This window comes from Lynx rufus, unplaced genomic scaffold, assembly GCF_022079265.1.
Source record: "Lynx rufus isolate CCGP_SWC_20201006 ecotype Redwood Valley unplaced genomic scaffold, mLynRuf1.p SCAF_14, whole genome shotgun sequence".
Lineage (NCBI taxonomy): Eukaryota > Metazoa > Chordata > Mammalia > Carnivora > Felidae > Lynx > Lynx rufus.
Window position 1 is genome coordinate 30,395,068 of NW_025814828.1, and position 18,721 is coordinate 30,413,788.

General features: G+C 40.0%; 1 pseudogene; it reads left to right on the forward strand.

Moving 5' to 3' along the window:
• Positions 1-1,142: 1,142 nt before the first annotated feature.
• Positions 1,143-2,099, forward strand: LOC124509153 (melanoma-associated antigen B16-like; annotated as a pseudogene).
• Positions 2,100-18,721: the final 16,622 nt, after the last annotated feature.

The window sequence follows — 18,721 nt, forward strand, 5'->3', positions numbered from 1 at the left end:
TGGTGAGGACATTGTTTGAGAGGTGCAGCCTCAAGTAAACATAAAAGGGAATCCCAGACCCCCTGGTAGGAATCTAAGTAAGATACTGAGTAAGGACTAGGAGGAATCAGACACTCCAGAATAGCACAGGCCCTACCGAGCCCTGTTTATGTTGTCACACTGGGTAGGCCCTGCAACAGTTGTTGGACTTTGGTGTTTTCTGACTTTGGCTTTAGGAGTCTGAGGGCTGTTGTCTCGGATTAGCAGACTAAGTATCTTAGTCTCTGTCAAGGTCAAATTTATGACCTTGAGGTAGAGGGTACCACACATGCCAGAACAACAGAGCCCCCGAGGCACCTGGGTGGCTCAGTCGGTTAAGAATCCAACTGTCGATTTCAGCTAAGGTCATGATCTTGCAGTTCATGAGTTCTAGCCCCGCAGTGGACTCTTGACTGCCAGTGCAGAGCCTGTTTGGGATGCTCTCTGTACCTCTCTCTCTCTCCTTCTCAAAATAAATAAAACATTAAAAAAAAGAACAATAGAGCCCCAACAGACAGCTGGCTTCCTCAAGCAATTCTGGGAGGCCCAGGAAGGTGTAGCTTAATGAGGCACCCCCTTACTTCTTTTCCCGCATTATCTGTCATTCCTGTGACTTTCCTGGCTGAGAGGTTCTGAGAAGAGCTGTGAATCAGAAGCAGGCCCTTTCTTTTAACTCAAATGACTCAAGGAGACTAAGGTCTCCTTCTGAGGTGATAACCCTTGGGTCTATAGATAGAGTCCCAGATACTCCCTGGGGTCACACTGAGGATTTTAATGAAAGACAGAAGGGACTACTCACTCTAAAAGAGAAAAGATCCCACAGAGCCTAAGATCCACAGAGCCTAATGGATCCTACCTGTCCTGTTGTCAGCTGTGGGAAACCTTGGCTGTGTCAGCTGGCTGCACCCTGAGGAGCTTTCTCACTCCCTCTTCCAGCTTCTTACATAACAGCACAGGAGATCTGTGAGGCTCTAGAGTACTGTCCACAGGGAAGGTGGAGGCACTGTTCATCAGAGCTGCCACAGTTGAGTTTACCAGATGAGGCCACTCACATCCTCCCTTTACTCCTAGGTTATGGTCCCCTATCATCCACCCTCCTGCCTGCTCCACCGACAAGAGTGAGGATGTCTCAGGATCAGGAAATTCCATGTTGCACACAGGAACAACACTATGCCCACAATGAGATCCAGGGCCTTGAGGCCACACAGGTCTCCAAGGATGTGGAGGGGACCTCTCCCTCACCCTGTCCTCTTATGCCTGGCAATATGGAGGAAGCTCTGGCTGCTAGAATACCCAGTACTCCCCAGAGTCCTCAGAGTGCCTACTCATCTTACATTGTCATCACACCCACCTCGCCAAGCATATCAGATGAGAGCTCCACCAGCCAAGAAAAGGAAGATAGTTCAGCTTCTTCATCAAAGGCCCTGTCAGACACTGAGAACTTGCCTGTAGACCCTCTAGATGAGAAGGTGACTTTGTTGGTGCAGTTCCTGCTGCACAAGTATCAAATGAAAGAGCCCATCAAAAAGGCACACATGACTGATGTTGTCATCAAAGAGTGCAAGGACAACTTCCTTGAGATCCTCAGGAGAGCCTCTGAGCACATGGAGCTGGTCTTTGGTGCTGATGTGAAGAAGGTGGACCCCACCAGCCACAGTTATGCCCTTGTCAACAAACTAGGACTTGCTTACGATTTGAGGCTCTGGGGTGAAGAGAGCATGCCCAAGACCAGCCTCCTGATAACTATCCTCAGTGTGATCTTCATGAAGGGCAATTGTGCCACTGAGGAGACCTGAGAAGTGCTGAATATGAGAGACCTATATTCTGGGAGGAAACACTCCATTTTTGGGGAGCCCAGGAAGTTCATCACCAAAGATTTGGTGCAAGAAAAGTACTTGGAGTACCACCAGGTACCCAACAGTGATCCTCCATGCTAAGAATTCCTTTGGGGCCACAGAGCCCACAGTGAAACCAGCAACATGAAATTGCTGGAGTTTTTAACCAAGATCCATGAGTCTGACCCCAGGTGCTTCCCATTCCATTATGAGGAGGCTTTGAGAGATGAAGCAGAGAGAGCCTGAACTGGAGGCACAAACAGGGCCAGCACTACTGCCTCCGAGAGGGTTCATTCCAGTGCCAGATCCAGCAGCGTCTCCCATCCCTAGTGAAGTCAGAAGCAGTTTCTTCACTTTGTCATTACAATTAACAATTAGTCTTCTAAGTAGTGGAGGGCTGGGGTGTGGCTATAGGAAACACAATGTATAACGTCTCTGTGTCCCTCTTCTATATGGCTAACATGGAGGTTTATCTTCTTCATGGTAGGGAGAGTTCATTTTCAAATGTTGTTCCCTTTAATGTAGCATTTTATCAGCTCCAGGATCTAAGTTTATGAATGACACTGGTCATACATTTATTGCCATTTATGAAATTTAAGAATACTAGTTTTGTTTGTTTGTAAAACAAATTTGTAAAACTGACCATCTTATTTTGTGATCTGGAAAAGATAAATGATATTCAAATAGGCATTTCTTTGGAACTATCAAAGAACTCAGCAGTAAAATAATTTGGGTCAAGATGGTCAATTCTTAGCTTTCCTTAACCCTTTTAATCTCCCATTCTGTAAAATTTAGTGACACATACATGCATTTGCTTAGATTATTTAAGAATATATGAGAGAAGGGCATGGGTGTCTCAGTCAGGTGAGTGTCCAACTCTTGATTTTGGCTCAGGTCATGATCCCAGGGTCGTGGGATTAAGTCCTGCATTGGGCTCCATGCTGAGCATGGAGCCTGCTTAAGATTCTCTCACTCTCTCTCTCTTCTCTGCCCCTCTCCCAAACTCACTCTCTCTCTCAAATTAAAAAAAAAATGTATGAGAAATAAATCTTAATAAATTACATTCCATGTGCACAGGCTTATTTTTTCCCCAAATATTAGTTCATCCATCTGCATTTTGGAAAGCACTGTGTTAGTAGTGGGGATGCCAGGATAAACAAGACTCACTGCCTTCCCATATAATTTTAGATGCTAGGATCAACAATCATGTAAAGACAATGGTAGGTATCCTTTAATACCAAAAGAAAAAGTAAAAAGGAATGAAGAGTTGGGGGTCCATATGAAGGCAGTCAAGTAAAATGTCCCAAGACAAGACAGGCTGTGACCTTGGGAAACAGCAAGTCTTTCACTGGGAGATAATTGTAAATTAAGCTTTAATACATGAGCTGAGACTATGAGAGTGGTGACCAGGGGTCAGATCGTCAGATGGTATGTCTCACAGTTAAGAGATTAAAGCCTAGGATGGAAAACTATTCTTAGCGGCTTCTTTGGGATTATGGGTTAACCAGATCCCACCTGGAACAAAAATGGAAGATACCCTGCATCCTTATCCAAGTGCAGTTGAACACAATGCACAAATTAGATGTTTCATCAACACCATCTTCAACGAGTTTTTGAGAAATAAGGGTGATACTTCCTTGAGGTGAGATACCCAAAAGCCACAGGGCTGGAACTCTGCCCCGAGCTTGCAGATCCAGAGCCTATACTATTCAATGAATGAGTTATGTTCAGTATAGTTTGGCAAGCTCTAAGCAAGACCTAGATTTTTGGAGGAGGTAAGTAAATGAAGATAGGGATGGGTTATTGGAAGGGCAACTGGGAAGGGGGGAAGGAGGGAAGGAGTTGGTCCTTGACACAAATTCTAGGAATTCTGAGTTGCCTTCAGTTGAGAAATACTCTCCCAAGCCCAGATTAAATAATCTATCCTCTACTGGGTTGGATTTACCAAGGATTTTTTGTTAAGCAGCCATTTGGACTGGTTTGGTATGCCGTGTCCTACAGCACTGCATAGTCTCTGACATCTCCTGGGTAAACAAATCCCAGAGAGGAAGGCACCAATGTCTGGGGTCAAAATAATCATAGTAATAACTGCCAATCATCAAAGACCCAAGGCATACCACTCACTGTACCAGGGGCTTTATATATAATACATACTTTCTAACAGTCACACATACAACACAAGTCTTATCAAGCCCATTTCACAGATGAAGAGCGTAAGACTTAGAAAGTTTGTAAATGTGTATAAATTCATAGGCTTAGAATGTACAGAGTTGGAACTAGACCTCCTGTTTGGATTCTTCTAAAGCCCATGCTATTCTACTCCTCCCTAATGTTCTGTTAACTCATTTCTCTTATTACCCCATAACGCTTCTCCATTTAAAAAAAGGACCTTGTAGCCAAAGTATGAAAACCAGATAGATACAGAGAAGGAACGTGAAAATGAGAATCACACACCATTTGGGGGTTGTATGTGACATTCGTTGACCCAAAGTGCTGCTGCCTCACCCCAGGGTTCCTTGAGAGCTGCCTCTGCTCAGTAACTGGCACACGTGTACAGTCCCAACACTTGCCCACATTATGGTGCCCATCCCCTGAGTGTTTCCCAGTTGCCCTCCTGTCCAACTCTGGAAACTGACCTGCTGGCCGGCTCTTCAGTGTATCCTCCTCTGGACACTGTACCATGCTCCCAGTGGAACAGACTTTCCAGGATCACCTATCTGCCCCCTGACTCAGAGTATTCCAATTCCCTGCAGGTATCTCCTGGCTGACCTTCACCATGGGATCCCTCTGCTATACCCCCTTCTCTTTGAACAGTGAAATTTAGGTACATGGTCATTCCCTGACAGGCTTCTTCACCATACTCTCAAAGTGTTTTACAAGTAGGCTTGTGAGCTGAGTCTGAGTAGGCACAGAACATATTGATTCTTTGGATGCAAATCTGAAATAAGAGAAGTTTTTGGAACCACCTTGATATGTGCAGTAGGATTTTAATGGGGTGTCATATTTGGGACTAGCCACTGAAAAGATATACCAATGAATGAGCATACCTCTGTGGTCAAAAACCAAAGCCTCACCCTTAAGGGATACATGGGGCAAGACCATGGAAATCACTGTGTAAGCAAACATCTATAAATCCTGACTCTAATTCCTCTCACCCTGGAAGTCCTAGGAGGCAGGAGGAATTGAGAAGGCAAGGATTGGTTCCTTGGCCTAATATGCTGTACTGATTAAAAAAGAAAAAAAAATAATGCATTATTCTTCTGATATCTGTAACTTGTGTAGTTTCCCCAGAAGGTAATCTTGGTTTTCACTGTGCCTACTAGCACTATGCAGGTGTTCAGGCGCATTCAGTCAGGTGGTGTATAGTAGAGACTCCCAAGTTAAGATACTGACCATGCAGCAAAAAGAAGGAGCTAATTCTCACCTGCTGAAATTATAGAGGTTTTTGCAAAGGGCAGTACAGAAATGTGCTGAGTGAACAAGGGTGAACCTTTCCTGTTGGGGGAGGTTACAGCGTTCTTTTATTTATTTATTTATTCATTCATTCATTCTTAAGTTTATTTATTTATTCTGAGAGAGAGAGAGAGACAGTACAAGTTGGGGAGGGGCAGAGAGAGGGAGAGAGAGAGAATCCCAAGCAGGCTCCTCACTGTCAGTGCAGAGCCCAGTGCAGGGCTCGAACTCACAAACCATGAGCCAAGAGTCTGACACTTAACTGACTGAGCAATCCAAGCGCCCCTATAAGGTTCCTTTAAAAATCAGATATGATCCTGTACTTGAAAGTACTCGTCATATAGTGGGAGCTTAAAAAAGGTGGTACATTGCAAGGCCAATACTGGGCTTCACAGAAACTACTGCAGGAAACGAAGAGGGCTGTTGTCCTAAAAAACTCAAGAGTTGCTCTTTATCGAGCACCTACTATGTAACAATTAAAGGGAGAGACTGCAAGCGCTTACCCACATCCTTTCTTGCCTTTTTTCCTGGGTTCACAGGAAGGCTACATTCCCAGGCTACTTGCAGTTAAGAAGGATCATGTGACTACTCTGGCCAGAAGCAGTATTTGTCATTTCCTGGCCCACCCATTTGAGATCCAGGACACCACCTCCACTCCCTTTCTTCCATTCAGTGGCAAAGATGGAGGTGGAACTGCAAGACAAAGCCAGAAGCCGCCTAAGTCTCTGAGCCACCAGTTGGTGAAGATCCACTGCCAAATCACATCAAATTTTACTTGCACAAGAAATAAACCTGTGTTAAGTCATTCAGATTTTATGTTTTATGTTTTGCATCAGCTAGCAGTTATTTTACCCAGCTAATAAACAGGTAATATTTATGTTGTTAAGCTTATTTAAAAATTTTAATGACAAAGGTAATAATAGTGCATATATTCTCATTGCAAACATTTCTAACAACATACATAAGTCTATCCCTTCCCTTTACTATGCTCCTCTACAACTCAAGCTTTCTCCTCAGAGCTAACTATAAGAAAAAAATACGGTGTATATTATTGTAAAGACAATTTTAAGCTTTTTAATGCATACACGTGCTATAAAAACATACTGTGATATTTTAATATACTGGATAGTGATATACATACTGTTCTCCCACCTGCCTTTGTCACTTAATAAAATGAATGTAGCATCATTTCATGACAACACAGATAAATCCACCTCATTATTTTAACTACTCCCTAGGATTCTAAAGTATGTATGTTCCCTAACTAAACTATTTTCCTCCTGATGGACACATCAGTATTCCCATTAGTTTCTATCCTTAATAGAATGAATCAACATCTTTGGACATTAGTTCTTGGGCAAATGTGCATAAGAAAGATATAGCAAACAGAAATTGGGATAAAGTGAGGAGGGTATGAAAACTGTACATTTTTATAAATACTGCCAAAATATCATCCCACTTATCTGCCAATTAATATTTCACAATTAATATATGTAAATACCCTCTATTTTCATATTTTTTAAAAAATCCTTTAACTTTGTCAAACTTATGAAAAAATGTCTCATATTAATTTGTACTTCCCTATTTTCTAATTAAGTTAAGCAGAAGGTAAACTTAATCTCTTCCCCATATAAAGCTGAAATTCTGCAGCAATGTTCTGAGTCACAGGATTCCTCTGATCAAGCCTTTAGAACTCTGATGTCAACAAGATATTTTCCTTTTACCATTGAGGTACAAAGATTTGGTTAGAATAACCAGGTGCCAGAGATTTGGGCCAGACAGGACACTCCCAGATAGAGAGGGGCATGAGGAGGATGGCAGGGGAGGGCAATTTCAGAGTCCATGAAAACGTCCAAAGAACATAGAGGAGGCTAGCAGTTGGGGATCTTAAAGTTCAGCATCATGTGGAGAAGTGACCATAAGGGGAGAAAGTGGTGGATCAGGGTGGGACGTACAAGGAGACTTATGTAAATAGGCTTGGAAAATTTCTGACTCACTTCCACCAGCTGGAAATTGTCGAGTGATCTAAGTGGGCAGGTCTACAGATGAAAGAACCCAAAGCCTATCAGACATCCCACCCTACTTTAGAATCCTCTCTACATAATCAGTCATAACTGGTTCCTCTGTGTCATCTAATGATGTTACTGATGGATTCTAGTAGAGAAACATTTCCTGATGACTCTGGGGGTTCCAATGTACCCTTGTCAAAGTACCTGGGCTGGAAGCTATCTCTACATCTCCTGGAGACAACTATTTCCTACCCTATATACGGCAGACGCCCTCCATTGAGGTTGAAGCTGTGTGAATGGGTGCGGTTAGTGAATGATGACACACAGTTGAGACAGGCTGGGAGTACCATGAGTAGTAGAAGAGGATATACAGTGGCAAGGAAGGAGAAATTGGAAGAGGAATGCCTTAGGGGTAATTAGCTCAGTGACTACAAGGGCTAGCTATGGACATGTCTTGAAAGACAATCCAGATGGTGTTCCTAACTCAGACTGCCTTCTCATGCTTCCTGAATTTTTGGCACACAAGAGGTTGGTATCCTGGGTCTGTGTTTGCTGGCCTGTGTCACCACCAGATATTGCCTGGCACAGCAGATTGGGCCAAGGAACAAATATTTGCAGAGTATGTGATAAGGTGATGGAGATGCCACACTTCCTTGTTACACTGACAGGGGATGATGGAGATATGTGGGGTCCAATGAGTGAAGCATGATGTACCATCCTGTTGCCAGCATCCCCATGTGCGAGATGAGGGTGTTAGGGGCAGTGAAAGAAACATCAGTGATAACATTCTCAGTGATAGTTTCCCATGGGAATTCACAAGTTAGGTAAGCAGTTCTAACATTTTGGGTTTCTTCCCTGGTAGCCAGAGGCTCTACCTGGGATTATTTTGAATCAGTGAATGTTACCTCTAATACTTTGATTGATTGACTGATTCATTCATTCATCTAGCAAGTATTTATTGAACATATACTGAGGGAAAACACTAAGTAAAGAAAACAAAACGAAATAGCAAGGCACCTGACTCAGGCTATGAATACAAGGATGGTGAGGAGGGGACAGATTTGAATTGTAGGATGTTAAGGACTATATGAAAGGGTAGGGGAAAGTCTATAATGATTCTGAGTTCTAAAGATGGCCTGTTGTTAGCTGAGATTGAGGATAAGTTTTGAGGAGCAAGAGCTGGTGGCAATTTCAGTTAGAGGTAGAGATGAGGCAGGGTGTAGTGGATCCATCAGCGTGTGCCATGTAGATGGTGAGCTTCTCCCAGCTGTCCAGGTGGAGATGTCCTGTGAGTAGTAGAAAACATGGAAATGGCTATCAGGAGAGGGTCCCTGCAGATTAGGTTCGGCTGGATCAAGAGAGGTCATGCAAGGCCATATAGGTGGAGGTAAAATCAAGTGTGGTGCATATGGTGGCCTATATTCTGTCTCCTCCCCAAAATTATTGGAAGCCAAAATTACACAAAACACAATAAATCCAGGGAAGAGTTTAAAAGGAGAAAGTCCTCACCCATAAATCTACTAATTAGAGAAAACTTTCTTATGTTTCCTTAAGCTCTTTTTTCTAAGCATTTATCTGTGCTTTTGACTTTGTATTACCTATGCCTGTGTATTTGTGGCTTATAATATATATGAAGTTATAATGATTTTTCAGTTGCCTATCTGCTATCTTGGTCCTTCGTAGGACTCTACTCTTAACAGCCTTTGTTCAAGGCTGAGCTTACAACCACAATACACAGACACTTACCTCCTCTAACTAATGTGTCTGTTCTGGGCAGCTGGTAGCTCAGTAGTAACTCAAGTTTCTCATGACATACAGAGCGAGGAGCTGGTGGCAATCTTGGGTCCAGGGCCCTGGTGGTTCAAACCTCATGACACATTCTTTACCTAACTGGGGGACAGTGATTGTGAAAATTTTAGCCATGTGACTACTTATTCCAGCTGAAGCTTTCCCCAGAAATCTGATCCATGAAAACAAGGAGGAGTGAGCCATGTAGGTAAAATGGGGACTCCAAGCCCAGAGTCCTGTCCACTCAGCTCCTTCTTCCTCCTGGAAGCCATTGAACCCTGACACCCACAGAACTATGGGGTACCCTCTGAGTATTGCTGGAAAAACTTGGTGCTACAAGACCCTGCCTCAGACATGGACTTCATCTAGGACTGACATCCGCAAAACATAGGACATGTCTTCTATGTGATTTTGTCCTGTATTCTATATTGATTTTGTCTTGACACCCTAAATGCCCTGTATTCAGCTTTTTAAGAAGTTATAAAAATGTAGCAGTTACAACTATTCTTCCAGCATAATAATTGGCAATTAAATCACTTAAGGCAACACTAGCTGAAAATCATACCTCCACAAATAAAGATCTGGTCTCTCGAGAGGTTTGGCTGATAGAAGATCAAAAGGGGAGATTTAGAATTAAAGAAAGAAAATAATTCAAGAAAGAATATTTTTGGCCATAGTCCCAAGTTGTGAACAAGTAACCACCATTAACTACATGTAACTTCCGACCTGTATAATGAGACCCTCAAGGACTGCCTCTCCCCAGTAACTAAGCTTCTGCAAGACAGCAAGTCAATGTCAGTTCCAGGCTCCTGAAACTCAGCCAATCAGTGATACTCCCACCCTGAAGATCAGCCAATCAGCGACAGCCTCACATTTCTGACAGCATCCAAGCCGCAAGCCCTCTGTCCAGGTGCCCTGCATCCCCAGGTTGGTCCCTAGCAGCCTGACTCTAGGGACCACAGGAACACCCATGAACATCTCTTGGCCCCTAAACACTCCGCTTCTCAATGTCCACCAATCCCTGAATGCCCAATAGCCAAACCTCATGGAGGGTCAGCTGTGGCTTTGTTCAGAAAGACTGTGCCTTACAAGTATAGTTCTCCCTTCAGGCAAATGGGGAGTTCGGCTTTTTTTGCATCAAACAGTAAGTTCAAGTTCTTAGTTCACAAGTTCACAACCTTTTCAACCATTCACCCCTGTTTATGGACTTGTTCAGACTTGTGTCAGGCACACTGGCTGAGGTGGTGGAGAGAGGTGCAAATTCAATCTTTTCAGGTCTTGCAAAGGTTTTCTTTGTGTATATTGGAACCTCAAAATGCCCAACACAAGTGTAAATATTGTGACAAATTTTATGGATGGTGGACATTTAACAAATGAGGAACAAGTCCTTTCAAAGTTCTTTCTGCAGTATGCAATGGTTCATTCAATATAGAAAATGGTGGAAAGTCAGACAGAAACCAGCATATGCCTATAACTGAGCATGAGCAATGCAGGATTTCCTCAACTGGTACTAAAGACAGTGAAAAATAATAATGAAATTTTTTGTTTAAGAGACACTGAGATTAAAAAGATAAAATAATCACAGAAGTTATAATGTCCTTCTATGCAGTATATCATCATCAATATTTCACTTCAGGTTGGAAACAAATTTCCAAGTGCCAAGACCAAATCTACTGCAATAAATATATATATATATATATATATATATATATATATATAATGGCTCCATCTATTACAGAGATTATCAAAGATCTAAAAGCCTCACCATTTTTATGGTATAGCCACAGATGCATGTAATGACAATTACATAATACATTTTCTGTTGGCTTGTGAAAGTTTTCTCACCAAAAAAAGGCTTTCTTATAAGGCTATTGTGAGAAAAATCATTTGGTAATGTGACTATATAAGCAACAACAATTTTTTTTTTAATTTTTTTTTTCAACGTTTATTTTATTTTTGGGACAGAGAGAGACAGAGCATGAACCGGGGAGGTGCAGAGAGAGAGGGAGGGAGACACAGAATCAGAAACAGGCTCTGAGCCATCAGCCCAGAGCCTGACGCGGGGCTCGAACTCACGGAGTGCGAGATCGTGACCTGACTGAAGTCGGACGCTTAACCGACTGCGCCACCCAGGCGCCCCAAGCAACAACAATTTTTGAAGTGACTTCCTTTTTTTTAAGTTAGGAGTTAATTAAAGTGCTTAAAGTTGATTAAAAACATGCATGATTTGATGGTAGATGTTGGTTATCTGCCCATATTCCGTGTTATGCAATTCAAACAGCATCTGATGTCCTTTTTATTGAAATTGAAGAGATAGTTATAAAATGATTCTTATTTCAACATTTACCTTCTTTGAACTGAGTTATTAAAGCTATTAAATCACCAAGAACTTGGGGATTTTGTTAGCATTCAGAAGTCTTTGATTATCATTCAAACATCCATTGGCTCTCTTTAACAAATGCAGCTGAAAGAATCTTTAGTTTATTTGAAGCATTGATATCATATTTTAAATTTGAAGCAAAGGCCCCCAAAACTCTTGGTGACTTTTTACATAAGCCCCTGAGCAAAGTCTACTTATTTCTTGCTCATAGTTTCCAATATTTCTCTAGCAAGAGGATTATGTGCACTCAAAGAAGAGCAAACAGTATTATTAAAATACTCCATTGATTAAAAGAATTTGTTGAATGTGTTAAAGAATTGATGAAAAATGTTCCCTTCTATGTATGGAGTCTCTTCTTAAAATGAACAACATTACTTATGAACAGGAAAAGAAATTCTGACTTGAAGTGGGTAATTATTATGGAATTTGCCAAGACTATAATTTGGAATGGGTTTCATCACTCAAAAAATTTGATTTAGTAACATGGATGTTCCTGAATACTATTCCAGCAAGAGAACTATGCTCTTTTTTTGTCAAGGGGTGCTTTTTTTTTTTTTTTAAAGTTAAGGGATACAAAACAATCCTGAAGGATGAAAAAGTGAAAGATGCCATGAAAGATGGTATTGTATGATTCTATAAAGCAAATTTGAAAAGCAGTTGTAAGAACTGTTAACCATGCCAGTACATGTTCAGTATACAAGCTCATAATGCTCAGGTTGAGCCTATGTTCTCATTAATTAATTTTCAAAGGACAAAATAATGAAATAAGCTAAAAGCAACCATTATAAGTTATGCTATAATGGAAATGGAAGACTGAAACTGCAAAGAATTTTATAAGCATATTGTGTAAAACAAAAAACTGTTAGAGATAAACCATAAGGGAAATATAGCTAAATAAAGAGGTATATAATTTAGGTGTTTACTCAAAATTCCTATGTTGAAGTCCTAATCCCAGTACCTCAGAATACAACTGTATTTGGAGACAGGGTCTTTAAAGAGGCAATTAAGTTAAAATGAAGTCATTAGAGTGGGCCCTAATTCACTGTAACAGGTGTCTTTATAACAAGAAGAGATTCAGATACCTATACACAGAGGGAAGACGATGTGAAGACACAGGGAAAAGAATGCCATCTACAAGCCAAAAAAAGACAAAGACCTAAGAAGAAACCAGCCTTTGCTGATACCTTGACCTTGGACTTGCAGCCTCTGGAATTTTAAGAAAATAAATTTTTGTTGTTTAGGCCACCTAGTTTGTGGTACTTTGTTATGGTCGTCCCAGCAAAAATAACGTAGACAATTAAAATAATTCAAATTTAACTAGGTGCCCTGCATTTTTATTTGCCAAATCTTTCAGCCCTAGGTAATCTTGCAGCTCTGGTAAGGGAGAACCAGAAGTCAACTTGCCCACAGTGTACCCATCCTCAGGAATTACAAGGAACCCTGCCTGGATGATGAGCAGGAGATGGCTTCTAGTGCTCACAAATGTTCAAGAACAAGTGATTCTAATATCATATACAATGATACAGAAATTGGAGAAGAAAAGTACAAAAGGGCCAATTTATAGGTCCATCTCACTCATGAACATGGATGCCAAACTCCTAGATGTGATAAAATTTTACTTAACCTGCAATATATAAAAAGAATAATACATTTGGAGCAAGCTAATTTATCATTAGAAAGTCAGTTAATGTAAATTACTGATTTCTGGTAAGAGAGAAAATTCATATAACTGATTCAGTGAAAACCAGCACTTGATAAATTTGAACATACATTCAGGTTTTTTAAAAAAGGAAAAATCCTCTTAGCAGCCTAGTAACAGAAGGGAGTTCTTTAACCTGCTAAAGATGATCAGTCTTTGGTGAAGTTCTGAAAGATTTTCATTTGAGACAATGACGTTCTACATGGCAATTCAATATTGTATTTGAGATCCTCACCTCCAAGATAAGGCAGATAATACAAACAAAATATATTGAAATTACACAGGCTGAAATAAAACTGTCATCATTCACAAATGATATGATTGTGGATGTGAATAATCCAACATAATCTAAGGAAAATATATGAGCTTTTTGGTTATTCTTTATAACAAAATCAATTGTGTTTCTACATATTAGGGGAAAAAAGGCTGAATCATAAAATTAAGACCCACCACCTGCAATGGAATAAAAAAATGCCAAGTACCTTGGGAATGTATCTAACGCAACATGTATATGACCTTTACAAAGAAATGTTGTAGTCTTAATGAGGGAAATTTTAAAAGATGTAAAAAAATGGGGAGATGTATACTTCATGAAGAATTAAAAAGCACAATAACAACCTTGTTATGTGATCTCCCTCTTGCATTTAATATGTAGTTTAATTCTCACAACATCATATGAAATAGGTTAGGTGTTATTGCCTTAAACTTAAAGGAACTGTGGGTCTATAAATTCAAATAATTTACCCAAGGTCATGTAGTAAGTAGCAAAGCCAGAACTTGAATACGTATTTCTCTGTCTCTGAAGTCACTGGTTTTTCCACAATACCCCCAGAGTAGACTCTGCTACTGCCCTACCCAACTATCTCTTTGGGCATCCCTTGCCAGGCTTCTTCATGGTTTGCTGCTGAGCTGTCACACATTTAACCCTCTCAGAATGACCCTTGGGCATTGGAGTTTCCTTGCTCACAGAGAGAGTCAGAAATGTCTAGCAATTTTATATTCCTCCTAGCCTCTCTGAATCCCCAGATAATCCATGGCCTCCTTCCCAGTACAGACATTCAGAATTGGAATAGGAATTTTACATTCCTACATCTAATCTCAGAATGATCCACAGCCAAGGACAGAACAGCTCCTTTGCCTCAAGGCCAAAACAGTTTTGAGGTGTACTTTATGCTCTAGAGCTCCCTGTAGGATTAAATTAAATCTGAGATCTCACCATACACTTACATGGCTTCTTCCCCTTATCTATCCTGCCTCCTTCACTCCCTTAATAATTTCTCCTGGGAGTAAATCCTTAAAACACTTGCATGTGGAACCTTAGTTTATCTGGGAGAACATGACCTACTAAATAGTCTAGAGAGTAGCCCCCAAATCAAGTGAATGTGCTTATTATATGGGCTTTAAAAAATCTATTATGAAATTGGAATTGGAAGTAGTAATGTTAAATAATTATCCAGGTAGAATATTAATGTAACAAAATATTCATATGATTCTTTTAGTGATCCCTGCCAAGTACTTTTATCCACCCAGCTTTCAGTTTCCCCATTTGATAAACCACAATATCTCAAAAGGAGGCAACTTTGTCCTCTAAAATACATTTCATAAAATCTTGAAACCTTTCGGGTTGTCACAGCTGAGGTGAAGTGAGTTTAGTGATTCTAGTGGGTAGAAGCCACTAGTGGGATGCTGCTAAACAATGTACAATACCCTGGCCAGCGCCCTAGAAGAAAAAATTACCTGGCCCCACATATCAGCAGTGCTGACATTGAGAAACCTTAGTCTAAACTCTTATGTATCTCTAAAATTCAGTAAACTATTAACTCAATCTTAGTCTACTGAATGTTAGATTATGATTTCAATGTAATCAATGCATTTTATTTCTATGAGAAATTAGTTAACTCAGTCAGATTGCTTGGTGACCACCTGTCAGTTACTGGGCTCTTTATGATGAACAATTGATACTCACCTAGGGTAGACTACTTCTGCATGGACACACAGCCTGTATAACCTAACATTCAGCGACTGGCTTGCTACTCTAGAAAATACTCTTTTAAAAATGTAGAACAGAGAATAGAGATAACCTAGTGAAAGCAAATACAATGGCAATGTCTTTTACATAAAGTGGCATGGGCAAATTAAAGCATGTCATGTGCCATTTTATGACACACAGTAATTGCAGACAGTTTAATTAAAAAGCTATATGAGCAGTATGCACTTTTGACTTTTTATCTTAATCTTGGTAACCAAGAGAAACTAATTTAATACTCTTAATTTACTGTTCTTAATAGAGCAGGTTTCCAATCACAGTTGCCATGTTATAGTTTTATAGAACAGTGAACACATTAAAAGTAGCTGTGATTAGAAGTTCATTTGTTATATTTACCAAAAACTTCCTACTTCAATTTTTTTAACTTAATATATATTGTGGTCACTGTGAATTGCACGTGTTTAATGTACCATTAAAATACCCTGAATTAAATGAATACAACACTATCCACTTCCGTATTTTATCCATTTTAAAGTTAATCGCTTTATAATGAAACATAATGTAGAGCCAAGTATGGGAGCCAATTCAGAAGTATTAGAATTCCATGATGGAATTATTTCTACAAAACTACATAAAGAATTTCTTTCTATGAAACCCTCATCCTGGAAGAAATAGAGAGACATATGGAAGGACAAACTATTTGGGATTAATAACAAAGTATAAGAGGGTGGACCAAGAAAAAGCAGATAAAGATATAAAGCTGGATTCCAAAGGGAGAGATGTGGTTGTGCAGGCTTTACCCTTGTTTCCAGGTTCAGAAAGGGAATGTACATCAAATAAAACAGGCCTAGAGGGCTGTAAAATGATTCCATGGTAGGATGGATTAAGGTAAGAAACTGCTTCACTCAAACACACCACAGCAGTGCTGTAACAAGTTCTCAAGGGACACATGGAAAATCCCTCACTGGTCCTGTGTTCAATATTGGAACATTTAAGCCTTTGGAAATTAAGACTAGGATATCATGTTTTATGTATCTTCCTTAATCTGCTACTTGATGTTTTATCATCCTATTTCTTTATAATCAGCCGGATTTTGTGAACAGTACCTTGAAGGTCAAGAATTGGAAATGCAGAGTTAAGTTTATATACGGCAGAAAGAGCAGGGCTATGATCTGAATGCTTGTGTTCCCCAGCCCTGCAAATTCATATGTTGAAATCCTATAGTCCCAAGTGATGGTATTAGGAGGTGGGGCCTTGGAGAGGTAGTTAGGCCAGGAGGGTAGAACCCCTGTGAATGGGATTAGTGCTTACAAAAGAGACCCCACCAAGGTCCCAGGCCCATTCCACCATGTGAGGATACAGCCAGAAGTCTGCAAACTGGAAGAGAGCCCTCACTCAGCCACGCTAACACCTTGAGCTTGTACTTCCCAGCCTTCAAAACTACGAGAAATAAATTTCTGTTGTTCATAAGCTACCCAGTCTGTGTTAGTTTGTCATAGCAGCCCAGATGGACAAAGACAAGTGGTATTCAAACTACATATTTTTTTCCTCATATTTCTCATGACCCTTGGGAAAAATAGCCTGCAAATTCTCATGAACGATACCTAGCACACTGATTTTGTATCTCAATACCTTCACTACTCCACATAATTTTTTCATGAAAATACATGCATTTTAATTAAATGGTTAGCTAGCTAGCTATTCTTTAATAAATGAAAAAATGGTAAAGTCTGGAGATGTAGGAAAGTATATAGAATATAATCAAGGACACCTTCACATTGTAAAATAATAAAATAATGCCATCTGTGTTTCCAGACTTTATGCCTACTGATATAGAGCAATCTCTAAGATGTATTATTAGTTAGGAGGAAAGAAAAGTGCAAAAACAATTACATAGTACTATATTTTACATTTGTATAACAGTCAAATGCACACGTCTGCCCATATCGAATGAACTCATAATAAAGTTATATGGTGGTAGGGATGAGAGAGGGGATTGAAGTCAAGAGAGAATTTTAACTGGATGTTGAAATTCAAGCTGGAGCTTGAAAATGGGTATACGGCATCACTTCAGATCAGTAACAAATCATCTGCAAACACTTCACACATGGCCCTGATGTTCCAGTCACTGTGTATCCACGGGTGGACTGGTTTCATGTAAAGGGTCCTGGGCCAACAGTCAGGGATCTAGGTTCTAATCCTCTCATGGCACGAGCCACCTCGGGATCCTGAGGGAGTTGCCAGTTCCCTAAGCTGCAGGCTCCCCATTCATAAAATGACAACTTCTAAGGTCTTGTCCTGTTTTATTATTTCAATTATTTGTCAACTGATCAGAAGCCAGGTAAAAGCATACACCAACTCAGTGGACCTATGTTGGCTCTTAAAACTTTTCATGGTTGTGTCGCAATACATTCTTGAGAAAGTGAAACCCAGCAATACTGGTAAAACAGTTTCCCATAAGACGTGGACATGGTTATGTAAACAGTATTTATCACAAGGTCACATTACAGCTAAAAACAGGGCTCATGACCCCATTTTCTGAGTGATTTTTGCTTTCTTATCAATGATGTTCGAAGGCCAGCATCATTATCCTACCTGGTGAACAAAGATTACTGAGAATCTAATCACTCAACTGCTCCTTCTTGATGAGATCTAAGCCAAGCCAAGATCCCATAATCTCCCTTGAGAATAATAAACACAAGCCCAGAACTATAAATGGCCCTTCTCAAATCCCCATGTGATTCCATGTGGGTATATTCTTATTTGCTGCAGTCGACTAAATAAACCCCCATCATGTAGCTATGGGGAGGTAGAATCAGGCTATGAGAACAAATTTATCTAACACTCTAAATATGCTTTCTATACAAGATCAGAAGTTCTAGAGAAAATACTTTTTTTTTTAAAATAAAGGAGAGAAAGAAATAGGAATATTTGTTAATTAGGTCCTTACTGGATAACATGAATGTTTACGTACATTATCACAGTTAATCAAGTCCATTATCTTGTTTAATCAAGTATGTTTATAATCACTAGTCCAGAAATCTCTCCCCATTGGTAAAAACAACATTTGAAAGATTTTGGAAATAATAGTAAATTCATGTCACCAGGACTGCCAAAATTTCTCACCCATGAGTGAGCACAGAGGTCCAAAGGGGAAGCCATTATATTTAGTCTTGCTATCTTTTACTTCACTTTTCTATGTTCTTTTCTTCCTAAGCACTTTTCTATCTCATTTATTGTCTTTCTGTAGAACAAAGATCAAATATATGTTATGCCTGTTGATAAAATGACTACAGTGAGAAGAAGTTGCAAATATTTTCTTTCTCCTCAGCTTCAGCATTTTGAGGCATTAATTTGTTAGAAGAGAGCAAGAAGAGGACTCAGGGGAAGGTACATCACATAGGATCTAAGACTTTAAATATTTATGTGAAAAAAATGAAGATTAAACTGCACTTAATTTCAGGTAGTATTTTCAACACTGAAAAGCAGATATCGGAGAAGGAACAAACACTGGAGATATAATTTATTTAAAACTATACTAAGATGGGTTAT